The sequence below is a fragment of the Schistocerca piceifrons genome, chromosome X (assembly GCF_021461385.2).
Source record: "Schistocerca piceifrons isolate TAMUIC-IGC-003096 chromosome X, iqSchPice1.1, whole genome shotgun sequence".
Lineage (NCBI taxonomy): Eukaryota > Metazoa > Arthropoda > Insecta > Orthoptera > Acrididae > Schistocerca > Schistocerca piceifrons.
The window spans coordinates 155,049,107-155,056,599 of record NC_060149.1 but is presented as its reverse complement, the minus strand read 5'-3'; the positions used below and the strand labels follow the sequence as shown (position 1 = coordinate 155,056,599).

The 7,493-nt window shown below is 43.5% G+C and overlaps 1 pseudogene; it reads left to right on the top strand.

Annotated features, from left to right (window-relative positions):
* The first annotated feature begins 6,260 nt into the window (after window positions 1-6,260).
* Window positions 6,261-6,378, top strand: LOC124724017 (annotated as a pseudogene).
* The last annotated feature ends 1,115 nt before the right edge of the window (window positions 6,379-7,493 follow it).

The following is a 7,493-nucleotide window of genomic DNA, read 5'->3' as shown; positions in this document are numbered from 1 at the left end:
TAGTTTTTTGTGCTTCACTTAATTAATGATTAATGATAAGAATACTTACCATTTCTCATACAAACTGCTGTAATTTTGTTAATGAGCATTGTTCTTCAAACCATGAAAGTTTAAGGGTCCTCATGTACTAGACTAGTTAGTTAATGAAATAATTCAAAGGCTCCTTCAGAGCCAGTGTAGTTAGACTTTCGTTCTGTTTAATTGCTTCAAAGCGAGTTTAAGAAAGAACTATTTACTGTGTAATCTATTCTAATGCAACTGGTTAATGCACATGCGTAGAGACCCTGTACTAAGCAATGAAGTTATAGAGTATGATCATTAGCAGGCCCCCTGATTTAAATTCGGAATCATTTCAAGCTTTTTCCTGTTGAGTATTGCTACTAGTTTTATGTGTGTCGGTAACTGATTTTATAAACTTTTGCACCTAGTTCATTTAAGGTACGTGTTGTTGATAGAAATATGTTGCTGTTTGCTATCTCATTGGCCATTTGTTTGTCTGACTTACTAATTAGTAGTACATTATCTGCAAGGTTAGGTTACTGTGTTGTAGTGTGAACAGATATAAGGAAAGAGTTTAGTGTGTGTGTCAAGGAAGGTTAGGTTAGCCTTAGCAGTGCCTCCTGATTTATCATTTTGCTTGACACAAGAATGCCTAATTAGGCTAGCGACCAATTTTAATATGTAATGTTACAGCTTCATTTTGTGCTAGGAGAACGTCTGTTCCTGACCCAGCTGTTTACTGTAGGTTATACTATGCTGGAGTATTTCGGAAACGAATCTCAGTTTGATTGTTTTGTTTCCATTAGGTTATCACACGGTCACTACTTCCAAAAATGTCTCGCAGAAGTATAACGTTAACATCGATTGCCGTTTAAGGTGGTCGGTGTTACCGTTACAAAATACTTCTATGTATAGTTCCTTTTCTAAAATAAACTGATAAGTTTCCAGTAGGCAGATATTAGTAGTATCAGAAATTAACCTAAGGTCAATAGCAATCTTTCATTACTGGCTGTTGGCTTCTTAAAGTTTGTAACTTCGTGTATACAATCGTTCCGTATTTGACTCCTTAGTTCCATCTATTGCCCACATTAATCTTTTATGAAGATTTGAGAGGAGAGAAGATTACAACAAACTTTCTAGTATACTTGGCTTGTCGTGTAGAGTTGGCTCCAGTTCTTCTTGTTCAGGGGTCTGATTCTTGAAACTGAAAATGTCGTATTTTAGGTCCTCGCGGTTGGATTGATCTAAAAAAAATTTGAAGATTGTTGTTGCAGAATTTTTGTTTTTACGTAAATCTGTTTTCTCACATTTTAGTATATCATACAGTCTTTTGATTTTGCACATTAACAAAGCCGAAATTACATTCTTCGCGCAAAATATATAGATACGTCCGATCACATCAGAGGTATCCTTACGACTCTCTCATTCTGCGGAAATAACCACATTCCAAAGTATTTACAATTTTCCTTAACAAATGTATTTCTACTAGTTTCTGTTACATTATTACTTTCGATTATTATTTCATAAATGAATCCACTACAGTATTGCATAATTAATAATAGAAACTTTAAGTGTGCCAATAGTAGGTAATTTCAAATGTTTCTAAAAAATAATTTTAACTGTGCGTTCAGAATTCTCACTTATCAATTATAACATCGAGACTAAAACATTTTATAAAGTAATTCATTTTTATAAATTTTATCTTGAAGTATAGCGTACAGTGTATTAAATTATATGAAAGTTTTAAGAAAAGCAACTGAGATAATACTGACCTGTCCAAAATTCGAAAAATAATACTGGTATGGACAACTACTGTTGAGGAAAAGTAATGCTAGAGGAGGATGTTCCATTACAATATGTAGTCAAAGGCTGTTTTCAACATTCTTGTGTAGTGGTAGAAAGTGTCATTTTGCATCTGAAGCTCTGAATAAAGACAGTCGTATTCCCTGTATATGAATCATCCTCTACGAATTTATTAGGAGATCTACGTTTTTTTACGTTGTGGTTCAATTGTGAGAAAAGACAAACGTTTCAGTCGCGCATAAACAGCGCGTCTTCTGTATCAGTAAATTCCTGCGATGACCACCAAAGCCTAACACTGCTAGTAAATGTAAACCAGACCAGAGGAGACTCGTGTTGCCACAGACATAGTCGCGCAAGGGATTGGTGCTTGTGGTAACGTTTGTGTTTGCGCTGGAATGACACATCTTTTCGGGGAGATTTTACAGAGGCAGCGAGAGACATTCTTGTGAAGGCGCGCTTGTTTGTTCCGGGCGTGTGCTGCTGGTTTGCTTATTCGCCATGGTGAGAAGGCGACTGTGTCCACAGACATCGTGACGGCGCCGCTCCTCTGGGATTAGGTCTGTTTGCCCGCCTGCGCGGACCCAGAGCTCTGCGCTGTCCTAATGGACCCCAACAGCTTTGCAGCGGACGACGCCACCAGCGCATTTTTCCCTCCGCAAGGGCTAAAGCGTAGCTGCCTGCCTCCGCTCTCGGACTCGTGTGCCGAGCCAAGCGTCGGGTTCAATTAAGTCGTTCAGCCAGTAACTGGAAAATCTCACTTCCCTCGGCCTACCCAACCGTCACGATTTGCTATAATCCTCGCGCTGCCAAGTTAAAGCTTCAGGTTTGCTGCTCGATTTCGCAGAGTTTTGTCTTTTATACGAATGGTCTACAAAGTGTATTTGTTACGTCGAAAGTGTCTTTAAGTGCGAAAAGAATCTGGTACCTTACGGCTACATAAAAAAGGAACATTTCTACACTGAAGAGTCAAAGAAACTGGTGCACCTGCCTAATATCGTGTAGGACCCTCACGAGCATGCAGAAGTGCCGCAACACGACGAGGCATGGGCTCGAATAATGTCTGAAATAGTGCTGGAGGGGATTCAAACCATGAATCCTGCAGGGCTGTCCATAAATCGGTAATAGTACGAGAGGGTGGAGATCTCTTCTGAACAGCACGTTGAAAGGCCTCTCAGATATGCTCGATAATGTTCATGTCTCGGGAGTCTGCACGCCAGCGGAAGGGTTCCTGGAGCCACTCTGAAACTATTCTGGACGTGTGGGGTGTCACATTGTCGTGCTGGAATTGCCCAAGTCCGTCGGAACGCACAATAAACACGAATAGATGCATGTGATCATACAGGATGTTTATGTACGTGTCACCTGTCAGAGTCGTATATGGACATATCCGTGGTCCCATATTATTCCAACTTCACACGCACCGCACCATTACAGAGCCTCCACCAGCTTCAACAGTCTCATGCTGACACGCAGGGTCCATGGATTCATGAGGCTGTCTCCATACTCGTACACGTCCATCCGCAATTTGCGGGAAGGTTGCACTTCTGTCAGGTTGAACGATTCTCTTCAATCGACGTTGGTCCCGTTCTTGCAGGATCTTTTTCCGGCCGCAGCGATGTCGGAGATTTGAGGTTTTACCGTATTCCTGATATTCACGGCATAGTCGTGAAACGGTCGTACGGGAAAATCCCCACTCTATCGCTACCTCGGGGATGCTGTGTCTCATCGCTCGTGCGCCGACTATAGCACCACGTTCAAACGCACTTAAATCTTGATAATTTATTCTGCCATTGTAGCAGTAGTAACAGATCTAACAACTACTCCAGACACTTGTTGTCTTATATAGGCGTTGCCGACCGCAGCGTCGTATTCTGCCTGTTTACATATCTCTGTATTTGAGCCGGCCAGGGTGGCCGAGCGGTTCTAGGCGCTACAGTCTGGAACCGCGCGACCGCTACGGTCCCAGGTTCGAATCCTGCCTCGGGCATGGATGTGTGTGAAGTCCTTAGGTTAGTTAGGTTTAAGTAGTTCTAAGTTCTAGGGGACTGATGACCTTAGAAGTTAAGTCCCATAGTGCTCAGAGCCATTTTTTTCTGTATTTGAATACGCATGTCTATACGAGTTTCTTTGGCACTTCAGTGTAAATTTCTATGTAGATATTGTCCTCATCACTGTCAACATCAACCATTTGACATGGATTGCTGGATAAGGGTGTCGTCTAGACTTTTATATGCATGATAGCTTTCAGAATTACCCTCCACGTTTTGGCAGCATATTGTTTGTCACCTGCTTACGTGTCATTTGATCGTCTTTGCTTATGTCTTGGAATCCAGGAAGGAACTTAGCTGCTACCATCCATTCAGTTGGCTACCTGTCCCACTCACCTACATTTCGTTTTCATTATAGTCATTATTATGCTAACCCACTCTCGACAGTTCCCCGATCCATTTTTTTTCGTCTCCTAGTAATTATCAATACACGCAACTGTCGATTACTTGGCGATTTTTATATATATTTGTACACTATGCATTGTTTTGTCTTATGACTCTGATTTTGAGGTTTCCTGTCAAACAGAACTGATGAGCCAAAACATTACGACCATCTGCTTCATATGTGTGTAGATTCGTCTTTGGAACGCAGTACACCACCGATTCTACATGGAATGGATTCTGTAAGTGGTTGGTTGGTTTCCGAAGCTTTTGTGTGTGGTACGAGATGGCTACATGGCAGAAATACCCATCTGTCTGTAGAGCATTTTATACAGTGCTCGATGACTAAAGTAAAACACACAGAAGGGAATGAGGAAACGAAATGACTTCACTGGATGAATGGGTATGTGGTTTTACTTGCGTAAATACGGTACCTAGTTAAATGTACGGAGAACTTTGCATCATAATTTCCTTTTATCAGAGTGATTTCCCTCAATCGCTCCAGGCAATGCCGGGCTGGTTCCTTTAAAAGGGCACAGCCAATTTCCTTTCTCATCCTTAAAACAATCAGAGCTTATGTTCTGTCCCTAATCACCTAGATGTCGACGGGACATTGAACTCTAATATTCATTCCTTCCCTTTATCACAATGACGCTGAACCCCTCTGGCCAAGGTGCATACACTGATTCGGTTGATAAGGGCGTCACAAAGTTGTTGTATGCTCTTCTGAGACAAGCTGGTCCATAACTTCTGTAACTGGCTCTTTATAGCCCTGCTACTGGCACTGGGACGGAGTTGCCGTCCGAACTGGTCCCACACATGTTTTATCAGTGACAAATCTATGGATCTTAATGGCCACGGAAGAACGTCAGCATCATTCAGACAATACACAGGGACGATTGTCATGTGTGGACGAGCATTGAATTGTAGAAAAGTACCACAACGATACTGTTGCATAAGAGGTAACACGTGAGTACATACGATGTTCGTGACGTACCGCTGTGCTATCAGTTTGCCCTCAGTCACTACCAGCCGTTACCGAAAGTCATAGACAAAGGTTCCTCACGTCCTGACGCCAGGAGTAACACCACTGTGCCTTTCCAAAATATTACAAAAGTGGGACATGTTCACCAACATAGTGTTGAACCACAATTCATCATTGAACACAATGCGACGCCATTCATCAACAGTCCCATCCAGGGCTCCGCTCCAAACGCAGCCGTTTGTGTTGTGGTGTTAACGGCAGCCTGCGCAAGGAACAGTAATTCCCTAGTCCGGCTGCAGCTAGACTCATACCAACGGTGATGACGCAGAATTGTAGGTAATCCATAACTCTTTCTCGGATAGCAGGTGCAAATGTAAAGGAGTTGAGTGAGTGGATTCACTTAAGGGAGGACGGTTGTTGAAACCCCAGATATAGGTTTCCAGGGTTTCCCTACATCACTTAAGGTAAATGCTGGAATTATTGGTTTGAAAATGACACATCCGATACCCATCCCAATTCTGTCCCAAAAGGAACATGTGCTCCGACTCTAGTGACTTCCTTGTCGACGGGGCGTTAAATCATAGTCTTCCTTCGTTCTTCCTGCTTACTATAAGGTGAAAATGAACGTTGTCGCAGGTTGTTGGGTGACGAAATGTATTGCTTTCGGAATGGTGCTGCTTCAACCTGTCCTACAATTATGACTCCACATATGTTAGTCTTTAATACGATGCTTGTAGACTGCCAACATCTATTGTAGACACACAGAGGCAACAATAATCAAGTATGATAGTTTGGAGCCCATGTGGATACAACATGCAGCAACCTTTCCTTTCGGTGTAACACTGTCAGTTTCCCTTTTTTCCACTCCTGAAGCGAATGGTTCGTGGGAAGAACGATTGCTGGTAAACCTCCGCCTGAGCTAGAATCTCTCCAGTTTTACCTACATGGTCTTTCGCAAGACATACATAGGAGGAAGCTACATACTAGTTGAACGTAGCGTTCTCAGAATTCTGACAGAAATAGAATGAGCATATGAGAACTGTGGCAACGGCCTTGCCGCAGTGGTTACACCGGTTCCCTTGAGATCACCGACGTTAAGCGCTGTCGGGCGTGGTCGGGACTTGGATGGGTGACCATCCAGGCCATCATGCGCTGCTGCCAATTTTCGGGGTGCACTCAGCCTCGTGGTGCTAATTGAGGAGCTACTCGACCGAATAGTAGCGGCTTCGGTCAAGAATACCATCTTACGACCGGGAGAGACCCTCCTATCCGCATCCTCCACCGCGGATGACACGGCGGTCGGATGGTCCCGGTAAGCCACTCGCGGCCTGAAGACGGAGTGCTTTTTTATGTGAGAACTGTGGTAGAAAAATCAAATGGTCGACTTCGGTTTTTTGGGAGAATTTTAGAAAACAGTGGGTCAGCTGTAAAGGGGACCGCATATAGAGTGCTGGTGCGGCCTGTACTTGAGTACTGCTCGAGAGTTTGGTAACAGGTCGGATTGAAGGAAGACGTCGAAGCAATTCGGAGGCGAGCTGCTAGATTTGTTACTGGTAGGTTCGAGCAACACGTAAGTATTACGGAGATGCTTCGGAAACTGAAATGGGAATCCCTGGCCGGAAGGCGACGTTATTTTCGAGAACCACTATTGAGAAAATTTAGAGAACTGGCATTTTAAGATGACTACCAAACTATTCTATTGCCGTCAACACACATTGCGTGTAAGGACCACGAAGATAAGATACGAGAAATCAATGCTTTTACAGGGTGTTACAAAAAGGTACGGCCAAACTTTCAGGAAACATTCCTCACACACAAATAAAGAAAAGATGTTATGTGGACATGTGTCCGCAAACGCTTAATTTCCATGTTGGAGCTCATTTTAGTTTCGCTCAGTGGAGCACGTTATCATGATTTCATACGGGATACTCTACCTGTGCTGCTAGAACATGTGCCTTTACAAGTACGACACAACATGTGGTTCATGCACGATGGAGCTCCTGCACATTTCAGTCGAAGTGTTCGTACGCTTCTCAACAACAGATTCGGTGACCGATGGATTGGTAGAGGCGGACCAATTCCATGGCCTCCACGCTCTGCTGACCTCAACCCTCTTGACTTTCATTGATGGGGGCATTTGAAAGCTCTTGTCTACGCAACCCCGGTACGAAATTTAGAGACTCCTCGTGCTCGTATTGTGCACGGCTGTGATACAATACGCCATTCTCCAGGGCTGCATCAGCGCATCGGGGATTCCATGCGACGGAGGGTAGATG